At 40.4% G+C, this 16,144-nt stretch overlaps 1 pseudogene; it reads right to left on the reverse strand.

Annotated features, from left to right (window-relative positions):
- Positions 1 to 8,802: 8,802 nt before the first annotated feature.
- LOC101841122 lies at positions 8,803 to 10,621 on the reverse strand (annotated as a pseudogene).
- Between the last annotated feature and the right edge of the window lie 5,523 nt (positions 10,622 to 16,144).

Raw genomic sequence — 16,144 nt, forward strand, 5'->3', positions numbered from 1 at the left:
AAAAAGGAATTTAAAATGCCAGTTTTGCTATGGCACAGTGTAGCTGGGATATTAGATAGAAATTGCAGCCATTCACCATTTCAGAAAATATTTTTAGAAAGTGATAGTGAGTTATAATTTGCAAGTTGGTCTCAAATAATTTGTATAGGAAATTGAAACAAAAATAGATGACATGTTATTTACTTAGAACTTTACCTATTTGTTTAGAATAATCAGACTGTGTTTGATAGAAGAACCATTTTTCAGCTTTTCACATTGTGTGTGTGTGTGTGTGTGTGTGTGTGTGTGTGTGTGTGTGTATGATACCACTCGGGTTGTTAGCTCATAGCACACATGGTAAGTCATCTCACGAGCTCTAGAATACTATTCCAAAGAATGAGAATTCATTTTGTGCCTTTGTCCAGCCCCTTTTCATCCAGTCTACCTAACACACATTTGATATAAAGGTTTTCTCTAAGCAATCAAAATTGAACCCTAGAAATTATTTTATTATTTAGCCTACTGGTGATTAAACCAAGTATAATCATCGCATGTTCTAGATGAGGAGTAATTTAACATTGGGTTACATATCTAGCTTACATAATTAAGCATTTTAAAATGGCTAATTTTCATCTATTTCTAGCAACATAGTTGCCTAACTGCTAGGAAAATACAAGCCAATTACTGAAATAAGGAACTGTGAAACATCAGAATCCTAATTTATTCAAGAGTCATTGCTTGCCGTCATCACATAGGCCATGGCAAGATGGCATGATACTAGCTCTCTCTTCTCATGGGCCTCCTTTAACACATGGACTCTGTTTTTAAAATTCTTAACTTTAAATTTTTTGTTGTTCTTTTATTTTGGAGATTATAATATAATTACATCATCTCCCCCTTTCCTTTCCTCCCTCCAAACCCTCCCATACAACCTTCCTTTTTTGATGTCAAATTCATGGTCTCCCTTTTCATTAATTGCAGTAACAACAATTAATACGTGTCTCATAAATAAGAAGAGAAGGGATATTTAAGGTGTGAGGCTTTGGAATGGGCACATTTAGCCAGGCCTCACTGAGTCATATGATCCCAGTAACCTCAAGGTGACAGGGAAATGCAGTGCTCACCAGAGACAGTCAAAGCAATCAAGTCAACGTATTAATATCTTCCCTGTAGAAACCAGCAACTCAGGTTTCCAGAGGAAATGTGTGAGGAAATGTGAAAACCAGTTCTTAAATATCCCCTCATTCCCCGTCTTCTATTAATCAGTGATAGTTTGGTGAGAGTATAAGATCCACAGGGTTAATGCTCATCTGCGATTCCTCCAGGAGTAACTTGAATTCAAGGTCCAGTCACTGACCTGGGCTGAAACATTTTCCTAGTTTCACTAGGTTCAGGGGCTAGGCCTAGGCACCTTTTTCTTTCTTCTCACTGATCTTGCACACAGAATCAAAAAAATAAACCTCTTGACCATCCTATTCTGTATATGTTTATTTGTAAGTGGTCCTAATATAACGCGTATACATCTGGTTACTTGATTCAAGAAAGGGTGCAGAAAGATGAGTTTTAGGCATGGTCCAAGGAGAAATCAAAGAAGATCATAAGTGTAATGTGCAGCATTGATAATCCTTGATGTAGGTGCCAGACTAATCCATGAATATTTTGGTAGTGCTTTGGTGCCCATGAAAACATGTAGGAAGAAAGACCTGCAAGAACACAATATAAAAGTTCCCCAGTTTGGGCTGGAGAGATAGCTCAGAGGTTAAGAGCATTGGCTGCTCTTCCAGAGGTCCTGAGTTTGATTCTTCTGGCATGGAGGCAAAATGTTGTATACATAATGAGTAAATAAATAAATAAATAAATGTTAAAAAAAAGTTCCTCAGTTTTCTCAGAGTCCATGGAAACTTAAGTTCCTTCACATTGAAGGAAGGGTGTTCCTAGACATTTTGAGAATTATTTAGAGCAGAAATGGAGTTGATATCCATATTAGGAGACTCAAATATCATTATGGTCCCGCTGTGAGAGTAGGAAAAAAATCCAGAGAACAAGCAATGAATGGTGTTGTAGCTGAGCAGCTCATACTGGCTGCCGAGTCCACGGTTAGAACAACCTTGTTATTTCTTGATCTCTGAGTATAGTATTCTTGCATGAGAGTTAACACACCGTTTTTATTTGTTTGTTTGTTTGTGAGAAAGGCTAAGCCAAGTGAAAATCTCAGGAAGTGTGTTCTTCGATTTTTTTCGGTGGGTTGCCAGCTCCCAAATAAAGCTTGGCCTTTAGCTTAAACTTGTCTCAACTAGCTCTTATAAGTTAAACTAACCTATTTATATTAATCTAAGTTACACCTTGTGGTTTTTGCCTCTCTACCATTGTGGGCATCCAACTCATTCCATATCTTGATGGCATCCTTTCCCTTTGTCTTCCGGGAAGTGCCACCTGTCTCTCCTCCCCAGCCATTGGCCATTTAGCTTTTTATTACACCAAATCACAGTAATGCATCTTCACATGGTGTGCAAATATACCACAACAAAAGTGATTTGCCTGGGATCTGTCAGGAAATTAGTCTGTGTGTATGTGTTACACATATGCACGTATGCTATAGATGCATGTTTAGGCCAGATGGATATCTTATTCAGTTGCTTCCACCTTATTTGTTGAGACAGTGTCTCTCGCTGAACCTAGAGATCTAGAAATCTATTTACTCAATTCTGGGGTTCCAGACAGGAGCTGTTGTATCTGGCTTATTTTACTTGGGTACTGGGGATCTGAATGCAGCTCCTCATGCTTTTTTAAGCAAGCACTTTATTGACTGAGCTATCTACCTAGTCCCTGACATTTTTTTTAATTATCAGATTTTATAGGCTGTAGTGCTTCAAATATAAAACTAAGGATGATGTGGATAGTAATTCTTACATCATCATTTATTTTTCAATCATAATCTGATTTCTTTAAAGACCTGAGTCAAATTAAATGATATTAGTCTAAGCTGTTATAGAGTACCACAAATTCAGTAATGTAATACCATTACAACTGTTATACTAAATGCTATTACTAGGATAGATTTCTAAAAGCATTATTCATGTGGAATTCGGATGTTGACTTGGAGAACACATTTTTCCCTATCTTGATTTTGGAAAAAAAAAGTACTTACGTGTGTGATGGATACCACTATCTGTGTATAGATTTGTCCAACGATTATGCACGATATGTTCCAAAGCAATAGGAATTCTCTGACATTACAAGGATCTGTTGTATCAATGGCATCATACTGGCTTTGACTGGACAGACAGAAGAGGCTACTGTCTAGGATGGCTGGTGAGATACACAAATTCCAGAAGATGGGGGGATAAATCTCAAGACTTAAAGCTTAGGTATGTGGGGTGGAGAATTCCCCACCTCCTTAGGAACTCTCCCTGGTAATCCTGCCTGCTCCTTTGATATCACACGCCAACTTGGCTTGGCATGTACCACTGCAGAGATGAGCAAGTACTTTCTGGAAAGGAGCAGATAGTAAACAGTTTCTGCTTCCTAAACTTTATGGCTCTGGTTGTACCTACTCAGCTCTTTTGTTGTGGTGTGAAAAGCCACTACATAACAATGTATCAACATGCCCACATAGCTGCGTTCCAATTAGACCTTATGTCTCAGACAGATGGTGGCCAGATTTGGCCCATGGTTTGAAGATTACTGATGTAGATATTATTGGATCACACTGTCTTTCAAAACATTTTAAGCATTTGTGTTCAGGGAACTTTGTGTTGTACCCACTATGTGCCAACTCTTCCAGATGTATCTGTGGACAAGGTAATGGGAACCTCTAATATAATAGCAAACGAGAAATAGATGAAAACTAAAAGAAAGGATGAGGGAGGAAAAAGACAAGCAACAAAAGATGTGTGTCTGCGATGGCGACTGAGATTGTGACACTGGAGAGATGACAGCAGCGTTTAGCAGTTAGTGAGGAGAAGGTTTCAGCTACATAAGGCTTTGAGGGAAGGCAATGCGATGAAGAAGATTCACGGTCTCTGTGATTGAGAAAAATCTCAAGTACAATGTTGAACAAATTTACTGAAAGGCAGAGAGGTTAAACCAGGGGGAAAAACTAGAGAAACTGTAAAGTATTTGGATTTTATGTTGCATGCAATGGGCATGGGACTTGCAGAAAGTTTTGAGAATAATTATATGATTTATGTTTTTCATTTAATATCATTGATTCCTTTTGGAAAGTGGATTCTGGGTATGGAGAGAATATGGGAGACTAGTTGGATGATGACTGATGTACTTTGCATATGTAGATAGCATATATTGATGCAATTGATGTAATAGGTGACTAGTGGAGCATTTAGGGGACTCTGAACAGTGGGATGACAGGGCCTTGTGGAGGAGTATGTGTGTAAAGTATTTGGAAGAAGAGTTAATCTGCTTCTGTGCAGTACTGGATTACGTGAGTGACAGACAGCACATGTGTAAATGGTGACTGTTTTGGGGTCTTAGCTTGAGAGACTTGATAATTCTCCCTATTGAGATTAAAAACTAAGAAAATGACGGTCTTTACACTATATTTATGCCAGTTTGACAGATGAAAGACGTGGATACACAAAGAAGCCAGTGAAATATACAAGTCTGGAAGCAAGGATGTGATCAAGGACTGTACAACATTAACTTATAGGAGATATGTAAAAAGTTTGGGTTTGTGGTGGTCGGTGTTGACTACCAACATGACAGAATCTGCATTCATCTGAGATAAGCCTCTCAGGATGCTTGTAAGAGATCTTATAGATTTGATTAGCTTCTGGCCACATTTGTGAGGGATTATTTTGATTGGGCTAAATGAGGTTTGAAAACTTGCCTACAAGAGTGGCATCATTCCCAGGTATTGGCTCCTTGATGATGTAAGAAAGCAAGGAAGTTGAGCATAGATATTCATCTCCCCCTGTTTCCTAAAGGCAGGGGTAATGTGACCAGATGCCTAAAGCTCTTGCTGCCATGCCCCCCGCCCACTACCACGTTGAACTATACCTTGCAACTGTGAGTCAGGATAAACCCCTCCTTATTTGTTACATTTGTCGAGGTATTTTACTAAGGCAATGGCACAAGTAGCTGACAGGGTCACAAAAAGGAAGCTGACACATGCCCATCTCCATACCTCAGCAAGATAAAATGAAATGATGGTGTTTAGCTCTGCTTCAGATGGAGGAGGCCAAGTGGAAAGAAATATACTAAGAACAAGAGAAGTCAGTTGGGAAGAGTACAGTGTACCAGAAGTTAAGTACGTAGGATTTTGTAAAGGCAACAGAAGAAAAATAAAAGGAAAATATATGGTGAGTCTATTTGAAACAACTGCAGCTTGCTTATGTTGTCTTCTGATGGCCTATTATTTCTTTTTGTTTTGTTTTGTTTTGTTTTTACGATACAGGGTTTCTCTGTATTGTTTTGGAGGCTATCGGTCCAGCCCAGCCTCAAACTCACAGAGATCCGCCTGCCTCTGCCTCCCGAGTGCTGGGATTAAAGGCGTGCGCCACCACCGCCTGGCCTGATGGCCTATTTCTAACCTTGATAAAAAAGGAGTATCCAATGAGATTAACTGGAATTCTGAGAGGATATGGAAATCTTCTCACTTGTAATATGGAACATTAAACCCGAGGAGTCAGCAGAGCTGAAACCATTCAAAATTGAAACTATTCTGAAGTGTCAGAAGGCAGCTTTGGTTTCCAAGGGCCAAGTGCTGGGATCAGATAGCAAAGTTCTTATGGAGCCAGGAAAGCAGATATCACAAAGCTAGAACAAGCTGGAGCAAGCTGAGACTAAAGGAGGGAATCTGGGACTTTCATAATAACTCAGGCAGAGCATCCCCGGAGCCAGCTCTGATGAGGAAGACATTCCAGGCTCATAATCTATAGGCTCTCTTCCCTAGTTTCAGTGGAATAAGGCTACTTGTGAATTGTTAGGTGGAAAATACTGATAGATTCTGGAGGGTTCTTGGTAAAAGCTGATAATTTGCGAAATAAAAAATGGTTCCCCACAATTAGGGCTGAATTCATCTATCTATCTATCTATCTATCTATCTATCTATCTATCTATCTATCTATCTATCATCTATCTATCTATCTATCTATCTATCTATCTTTACAGTTACACAGAGCCCTGGGCTTAAAAGGGTTCCATGCTTCCCTTAATGCTGTGCTGTCACCATCTTATAGTTTTGGAACAAGGGGCCCCATATGGTTATTTGTAATGGACCTGAAAAACATGACAAAGCCAGTCCCGATTATAATTTATTTTCTGGCCACTTATTTCACATTTGTTTCTGACTGTGGGGTCAAATTGAATGGGCGAGTGTTCTTTCTGACATACGGCTGTGTTCGTGTATTCCATCTGGTTGTAGGCTTGTATCTAAAGGTTAATATACAGAACGCAGAAGCTACAGAATTTAAGCCGTACTTTTCAGAACAAGCTTTACGCTGTCATGGTGTGCTGTGAGACTCAGGACTATAATCTCTCATTTCGTTTCTGTCATTATCTCTCTCTGGGCGTCAGTGTTACTTTGATGAGGGCTAGCTCCTAGGTTGTGAACATTTATACAGGGACATTCATTTGATGAGAACTGCTGTCTGTTTTGGTCAAGAGTCATCAGAGACCAAAGGTGGTCCTAGAAGGGAATCTCCCTCAGATGACCTCGGAGATAAATGTTTTCCTGGCCAATGCCTGACTGAATCCTCCTTCAAGAGTCACAGGCAGACCTGAATAACAGCCTACTCACAGATTCTTTGAGATAACACATGTCTGTCTTGCATAGTTGGTAAGTTTGTGGGATAATTTGTTAGGCAACAATAGGTAACTAATACACCAACCTCAAGTAGGTTACATTCTCATATAAAAGGATTAAACAGCTCAAGGCTATCTTTTCAATCCCATATCAGATTTGGATAATTTCACAGAAGTCAAGGGAAGGAAACAGCTGGTCATAGGGCAGTACTGTCTTCTTTCTAAGAGAAAAGCTAGGGTATTTGAATCATCTTGTAAGTTGATCATACAGAGAATGTATTTATGTGGGATGCTTGATAGGGCAGCTGATCCATTATCCAAGTCCCAGGAGCAGAGAAAAGAAAAGAGCTTGCTGATTCTCTAGATGAACTTCCTAGCTTGGAGAAACTAGAATGTGGAGAAGATTGTTTTGGAGGAACATGAAAAAAATTCTAGGAACATTTTTGTCAAGTTTCTGGTACAGGGTACAGTGACCACAAGGCAACGCTGCTTATACTCCCAGGGAGTAACTTTGCTCTGGGATAAGACATTTCTTGGATGACTGGAGAATCCAGAGTGCCAATGGTCCACAGGCGATGTGGGGAATGGCACTAGCTGCCCTACCTGTAGGAAAAGACCTAGGCTGATTTCTTAAGATAGTGTGTCAGAGCCAACAGGGAAAAGGAGAGGCAGGTACAGGCAGTATGAGGCTTCAGTTGTTTACTTAAGAATGCTGATAAGGAAGTAGGCAAATTCAATTGCTATGCTATGGAGCCAAGAAACATAAATGATGAACAGCCTTTATAGCTTTGCCAAACCTCAGGTGACTGTGGTCTACATGACATGAAATATATTCTTTAGGCTTCCCTAGGCAACTAATAATCCTCATAGAGGGTTTCTATCATGGACTAGTTACTGAAGACTAGAACTAAGTGCTCAGGAGATAAAGGCAGAGGCATGGAAAGAATACTATACAGTTACTATTCATGTAGCCTCCAGTCAGTGCTAAATGTTGCTAAAAGGTAATAGAACAACTTGTTTACTCTCTGGGGAGGGGGGAACAGTGGTCCTTTCTGGACATCAGAGTTCCCTGGTAGCCTTCAATAGGGAGTCTTTTGACTCATTAATACCGATTCTTATGTATTAAGTGTATGAAGCTAAGTTGGCACTGCCAACCAGTTCATAACCGCCTCACCGTGTCCTTTCTTTTGTGGTGCGGGATCAAAGGAAAAACCAAATCTCAGTTGATTAAAAGCAACCCCCTCCTCCACACCCTGTTAGTTGCTAAGCCGGGTCAGACTGAGCTCCTCTTATTTAAAATAAAGCTAAGCTAATTTGGTTAATTTGTTTCTGTTGTTCTGAAACTCTGAGGAGCTGGCATGAGCAGCGGCCTAGTAAGTCTAAAGCCTAGCTTGATCTCCAGTACTGAGAAAAAAAAAAAGCACAGTTTGTGCAATACAACGATGTCATTAACATTTGAACCCAAGTTCTCTGTTTCAATTAGACGGTTGTTAAGAGCTCCATCTCCTTAGATTCACATTCAGCAAGTCTCTGCTGGGACTCCAAATCTAATTTTAACTAGCACATTTCCCTTCTTGAAGTAATGTTGGAAGCATACTTTTTAGAGTGTAAGTAACTCCAGGGTCTTTAGAGTGATGAGTTTTTGGGGACAAGCAGTGGCATGAAGATAATCACCAGAAAAGGAAGGAGCTGGGCAAGGAATGTACACCGAGGCAAAGCTAGGATTTGCTCTTCTTGTACCATGAAGACGCAAAGAAGATACAGCTCAGACTGTGGACTGGAAAACCGGTTCCAGGCTAGCTCAGTGCATGTCGGTCTGCAGGCTACAAAGAAGAGTTTTCCAGAATGGCAAGGGTTGTGAAAGGTCAATAATAACTATGATGATAATGATAGTTAATGTTTCTCAGCACTCAGCATTTGTCAAGCTCAGACCTAAAACCATCTTTAGTAATTCTTATGATAAACATGTGACATCAGATAAGGAAAGACAGAATTAGCAACTTAACCATTTTATTTACCTGCTAAGTAGAAAGACTAGACCTTTAATCCAAACCTGTCTGATCTTATAAGCAGTGAGATATCACTCAACTCTTTGTCTCCCTAGAATCACCTGAAGTGATAGAATTGGTAAGGCCCTTGCAAAGGGATTCATCTTCTCCCAGAAGATGCACTAAGTCAAGGTTGATAATACTGTGTCTGTCATCAAATACCCAGAACTTCTTTTCATAAATGACTAAAGTGACTCTGTCCTTTCTTGTGTGGAGTCTCAGCATCCTTTAGAGGAAGACCTAGCTAAAGGTTCATTTCTGGGGATAGAAGTCTTTAAAACATGTTTTTTTCTCTCTTACAAGGACTGAGGCTTTTATTCTGTATGTAGAACCACTGGGGTGAGGGTCTTGCCTGTGGCCACCCTAGAGATTACATTGGGCTCCAGACACTAGTTTAGAAGTGAGGTGACAGAAACAATGCCTCAGCCAATCACATAATTACAAAGCTGGGGTTTCCATCAGGGCTCCAGGTGGTCAGATGTCTAAGGAAGCCATGGCATGGGAGGGACAAGCACTGGGCAACCTTTGAGCCGCCATGATAACTTCGGGGGCAGGGTCTAAGCAGCAGGTGTTTCCAGGGATCTCTACCCACTTTATTTGGCCAGGGGGTTCCTAAAGCATCTGCCAGAAAACTTGGCCTTGCTGCCCAGCTCTTCCTCGATTCTGAGGATCTGATTGTACTTGGCCAGATGCTCAGCTCAGCAAGGGGCACCAGTCTTGATCTGCCCAGTGCAGAGCCCCACCACCAGGTCTGTGATGAAGGTATCCTCAGTCTCCCCACAGTAATGGGACAACCATGATGCTCCAGCCATTGGACGGGGCCAGTTTACACGTCTGCAGAGACTAGGTTGCTGGGCCAATCTGGTTGACTTTGAGCAGGAGGCAGTTGCAGGACTTCTCACTGACAGCTTTGGCAATCCTCCTAGGGTTGGTGACGGATGGACACCACTGGATGCTCCAGGATGAAGGACTTATACAGGCCAGACAGCTGGTTGGGTGTGATGTATCTGCTGGAGTCATCAGGAGACTTGAAGTCTAGGTCATATTGCCAGACCTGAAGAACTCAGAGGCAGCACGTCCATGCCAATGACAGCCTGGTCAGTGTAGCTTGCCCTCCCAATTGCATTCTTCAGCAGCTCCAGAGCTTCTTTGTTCTCCAGGATGCTGGGCGCGAATCCACCCTCATCACCCACATTGGTGGCATCGTCCCGTATTTCTCCTTGATGACATTCTTCAAATTGTGGTAAACATCTGACCCAATGCGCATGGCTTCCCGGAAGCTGGACGCCCCCACGGGAAGGATCATGAACTCCTGCATGGTCAGCTTGTTTGCCAGCATGGGAACCGCCATTGATCACATTGAAAGCGGGGACGGGAAGGATGATTTTAGGGTTGCCAGCCAAGTGATGTGAGGGTGCAGGGGTACCCCCTTTTCTGCGGCACCAGCTTTGCAGACAGCCAGAGACACTCCCAGGATGGCATTTGCGCCAAATTTAGATTTATTCTCAGTGCAGTCCATGTCGGTCATCAGCTTGCCGATTTTCTCTTGCTCCACGACGTTCATTTTCTTGCTAACCAGAGCAGGTGCGATAGTTTTATTGTTTTATATTTTATTATTTTATAGTTTATGCTCAACAGCCTTTGAGACACCCTTCCCCATGGAGCACATCTTATCATTGTTGCGGAATTCTAGGGCCTCATAGATGCCAGTGGAGACACCGCTGGGCACAGCAGCTCGGAAGACATCTTTTGAGTTGTAGAGATCAACTTCAACAGTGGGGTTCCCACGGGGAGTCAAAAATCTCTCAGTCGTGGACCTTGAGAACAGACATGGGAGTTTCTGGCAGTCAGGTGACCGTGCAGGAAAAGAACAAAGGTTTCTGCAAACACCCTGGAGAGCTTTTAGGAGAGACGTGCTCGCAATCCCGTTCCCGAGCTCTACTTTATTTCTTTAGCACTGGAAGCACAATTTTAAAGCATTAAAATTTTTTTAGATTATAATTTAATGACATTTTCTCCTTCCTTTTCTTTCTCCAAACCCTCCCACGAACTCCTCCCTGCTCTCTATGTTATTGCACTCATAGGTGCATATGCATACACATGTATATTCCTTAATATAACCTGTTCAGTATGTATGTTACTAGTATATATGCTTTCAAGGCTCGCCATTTATACTGGACATCCAATTTATTTGCTCTTCCCTGGAGAGGACCACTTCTCCTGCTCCAAGCATTCTTCAGTTGCCTGTCTTCTTTGTGTGGGTTGAGGCCTCTTGGCTTTTACCATCCACTTGGGCATTTTTACTGGCATCTTCTTTGTTCAGCTAACATTTGGGCTTTGGAATATTTGAAACAGGTGGCAGAGTCTCAGTGGAGTCTAAATTGAATAAACCTTAGAACTCCTATTATGGAGGGTCTACCAAAGGTTACTTTTTAGGAGAGTATAAACCTCCTGGGAAATAAAGTCTTAAAGGGAGACAAGGGAATCAGGTACATAGTGGTGCCTATACATCTCATAGATGATAGAGAGAAAAAGAACTGCTTTGATTTTGTTTTTAATGTAGATGAGCATTTTGCCTGCATACATATATATGTGTGCCATGTTCATGCTTGGTCCCCATGGAAGCCAGAAGAGGGCAGTGAATCCCCTGTGGTTGGAGTTACAGATGGTTGTGAGCCATCATGCGGTTGCTGGGTATTAAGTGTAGGTCCTCTGCAAGGGCAACAAGTACTCTTAATCTCCAGCACCTAAGACCTTATTTTAATATAGTTATGTCTATCACTTAGCTCATCCTTTGGCCCAAAATGATTCAGGGTGAATGCAAGCAAACACTGTATAACTCGAATAAGAGTTCTTTCGACAAAAGCTCCTGGACCACACAAAATTCTTTGCCCATGTATTACAGCACACCAGGTATACTGATGGGGAATGTTTTTGAATCCCCATAATTGACATCTGAAGCAAACCATCTCATAGATGGCTTTCATACTGTTAGTGACTTGGGTACTACGGCATGATTGGTGCAGCAGAGAGGACTTATCCCAGGAGAGCTTCTGTATTCTACATATTCTGTCATCATTGTCTGGTTCTAGAAATATAGCCAACTACTCAGGGCTAGTAAAGTCGTGGATCTTGGAGAAGAACCTATGACCACTACTTCACCAAACCAGCATAACACCTAATAGCAAATACAACCATTTGTCTTTATATACACAGATAAATGTAGTCTTCACCCCTCATTAAGGGAACTTCTCTTTGCAACAGAGTTCATTACAGGAAAACACAACCAATCAAAATGCAGAGTTACAGAGCCTAGTCCTAATGGATACATCTACAAAACACTTGCACATCTAAGGCTCAGGGAACATTGTAGAACCAGAGCATGAGTGAATTTTTGTGAGACTGTATCTTCTAGTAATGTCAGAAGCTACATCCACAAAATCTTACTAACATGATGGCCTAAACAGGAGCCGAACAAGGATAGAATCAGTAGACATGCTAAAGTGGGTCAGAAAAAGCCCATGAGGCCTTAACCCTGCATTAAAAACCATAGGTAACTATGGAATGCTGTCAGTGGGAGAAATAGTCTTCTTCAGGGAGGGGCACACCAGCTGGTTATCCAATACCAAATGGTCAGCCCTGAAAACATACATATGAGTAACAGTATACAGACCTAGTAACATGTGCATTGATGGGGGAAGTCCTTCTCTGTATATGTCTTTCTTACTGGTTAATTAAAGCACCATTGGCCAATAGGGAAACAAGATAGGTGGGGCTAGGAGGATTATGGGAAATGTAGTCAGGAGTGGAGAGTCACCATGTGATCTCCTAGGAGGAGAGGATGTCCTTGGAAAGATAAGTCCATTTAGAAATATATATTAGTAAGTCATGAGTTCATACATAAGACAGAACTAGCCAGTGAGAAGCCCTGGACATTGACCAATGGCATTGTAACTAATAGAGTCTCTGTGTGCTATTTGGGGTTGACGTGGCACTGGGACTAGGCTTGTTACAGTGTTTGTAATAACTTATGCATGCCACTAATTTGAAAGAAAGCAAGGAGTGTTATATGGGATGGTTTGAAGGGAGGAAAGGGAGAAATGATGTAATATTATAATCTCAAAAATGAAATCATACATAAGAACTCAATGCTTAAATCCATATGACCCCAGATATAACTATAGAGAACTTTGAGGGGCTCCAGATAGTCTGGGTAGTGAGTATTGGCAGATCACTAAAGAGGGTGTTTATAAAGATGATGCTGTGGTTGCTGTAGTATTCAATTGTTTCAGATGTCAGCCACTGCCCCTTGCCTCCTGATACTGAAGTACTGTTAGAACACACATAGGCATTGTTTATACTATGTATAAATGAAATCAACCCATGTGATCAATAGAATCCCATAATGAAAATTGATATGCCCTCTTGTTCTCTCTGGAAGAAATCTGCCTCTGCATCCAAAGGATGTTCAAACATCTGATGGGAAGGCTCTAAGAAGAGTAAATAGAGCCTCTTATCAAAAGACAGCACTTGGCAGTCACTTGAGTGAGACATTCTAGATGGAGCTTTATCCAACTGTTGGGGGACAAAACTTTATCTGGGGAGACCCAACACACACACTTTTATTCACCCCAGATAGGGAACCCATGACAGATCAAAGTGCAGTCACCACCAAAGTCCAGCTTGGTGAATCAATAAGTTTCATTGGGGTTAAAGGAATGTGGATGAGTTACTTATAGCAGCAGAAATGACTCAAAGATGGCTTCATCACCGAAGCCCACTCCAGCAAGGGGGACAACTCACAAAGGTGGGAACCTGGAGGCAGCTGAACAGGTTGGAGAGTATCCTTTCCAGGTGCCTCAGTTGGTCTAAAGCTCTTCCAGTCAGCTTAGCTGATTTCTGCTTCTTCTAGGCAGCTGGTCTGGTCTCAGAATCTTCTTTGCTACTTGGCTTCTCTGAGAGTGTTTTATGCAGCTCACCTTCCTTTGTTTGAGAGGGACTCAGTTTTTTCGATTACTATGGTAGGGAGAGGCCAAATCATTCTGATCAGTTTCAGGGACTTCCTAAAGTTATTTTGAGTCATTTACCTTCCTGCTTAAGGACCTTCCTGCAGGATGATTAAAATGGAATGCTTAAAGATGGAGGAGATTATTACCCAACTTAGCCTCAGTCAAGCTTTTACACATGACACCAAGCAGGGCCACATCTGATGACTTCAAGAGAGATGAACAAGAGCTACTCAGCAAACTCTCTTCAAATTCCCAAAATGTTCTAAAAAATACTGTGCTTGTCTGATTTTTTTTTCAGATAGAATGTCACTATGAAGCTCTGGTTGTCTTATAAACAGTTATGTAGACCAGATTGGCCTTGAACTCATCAAGATCTACGTACCTCTGACTTCTGAATGCTAGATTAAAGGCATGCACTACCATGCCAGGTGAAAAGAAACACCAAAAAAACCAACCAACCAACCAAACAAACAAACAAACAAAAAACCCAAAACAAAACAACAACAAAAACCAAACCAAAACAACAACAAAAAAGAAAACAAAGAAAACCAACAACAACAAAAACAAAACAAAACCCAAAACAATATAACTTTGTGGTTAAATATGTAAATCCTTAGGTTATAGAATAACACTAATGAATTTTCATTCCTAGGTTGGAAAGACCAGAGAAGAGAATTCATGTAAGATTCCTACTGCTCCTCAATTACAAGATAAAGTTTAAACAGGAGCTGAGAAGATGGATCATGTTTTTAAAAGAGGTAAAGGCATTAGCAAAGAAAGAAAGGCAGATATAATGTCTTTGCTCAGTTGGAAGATCCCTCACAGCACTGAGACTGAGTGAGTGGTGGAGAGCTGAGGAGCTGGGTTGGTAGGCCTTGCTACTTCCCGGTTAGGGAAGTCTTTATTGCCAATTTTATGACCTTGGAAGTAAGCGAGATGGCAATAGAAATATGAGGCAGGAAAAGTGGGATATATATTTATATTATAGATCATGGTTTAACTTGGTGAATGAGACTTGAATGAAGATGAGGCAACAGAACATGAAATTAAGTGCTCAAATAATTTAACTGTAGACACCAATTAAATCTGAATGGACCAATAAAATATGCTTTTAGAGAATTTGTAATTAACATTTTAATAACATTTAATAACATATGAAATCCTCAAAAGAAGCAAAAACTTAAACAAAAAGTATTTTAAATGACTTATTATTGAGAGACTAGAAAATGTTAAATTTACTTGCAAATATTTGATTTAGAAGCTATTTTATTCTTTCACTATTACAATTTTTATGGAATATTTAAGCCAGAAGCTGGACAGGATAGATAAATCAAATGTCAGTGCCCAATTATAGTGACATGGTGACAGGTATTAAAAGTTTCAAAGGGTATGTTGTCTTTTGAATTTACAGATACACATTTTAAGAAAATATAAAAAAAAATTCCTTTGTAATTTCTTTCAGTAATTTTCTTACATGTTAGCTTCTATTTTGTAATGGCAAGCAGATATAATCCTAAGAGGACTATATTTCACATTTCTCCCTCATAATGGGAGCAAATTAAACCAAGCACCAAGCCAGATGAGCCCCCTTTGTGGGGACTAAGGAGGAGGGGTAGCTTTATTACTTTTGTCTTTGCTCAGCTGTGTCTCGAAATTGCCCCACCCCCATTTCTATTTTCATTGTTTACCACAAGATATCTCAGTTTTGTAGATAAAAATGAAGGGTTTGTGTTTATCACTAATATTCATGTGGTTCTACAGCTCAGAACCAGAGCTAATGTCCCTCCTACCCAAATATGTAATATATACATATATTCAAATAACTTAGCTCAATAGTTACAAATCTTAGTATTTAATTTAAATGCAAAATGAAAAATTTTGTAAATGTATGGGAAAAAATTTAAGGAAATAGTTAAGGGTAGTTGAGCTCTAGTTAGTGTTGTCATTAAGTCTGGCAAAAAACAAAACCAAATAGCCTAATGATGGTTTGTGTTGTGACAAGAATGGTTTTAAAAAGACACATAGAATAACACTGAATTGAAAACACTAAAGTCTGCCTCACACAGTAAGTGTATACTGTTTTATAAAATTGTTATTCCCAGTTATATATCTGTGTGCTTGAGCAGCAGTGTGAGATGACCTTTTATCAAAGATCATAGGTAACATTTTTGAAAACTACTGCTATTTGGAGATACACATACCAAACTGTAGGGTTATTTTTCGCTGTTAAATGATAATTTACTGAAGAATTTGCTTTTCTTCCAAATTCCAAATTGCAAATAATGACAATGGAAAGGAGACTGTGTCACAGCTGACAGAGGTTAGTTACAACACCCAAGTTGTTCT

This window comes from Mesocricetus auratus, unplaced genomic scaffold (assembly GCF_017639785.1).
Source record: "Mesocricetus auratus isolate SY011 unplaced genomic scaffold, BCM_Maur_2.0 Super-Scaffold_100018, whole genome shotgun sequence".
Taxonomy (NCBI): domain Eukaryota; kingdom Metazoa; phylum Chordata; class Mammalia; order Rodentia; family Cricetidae; genus Mesocricetus; species Mesocricetus auratus.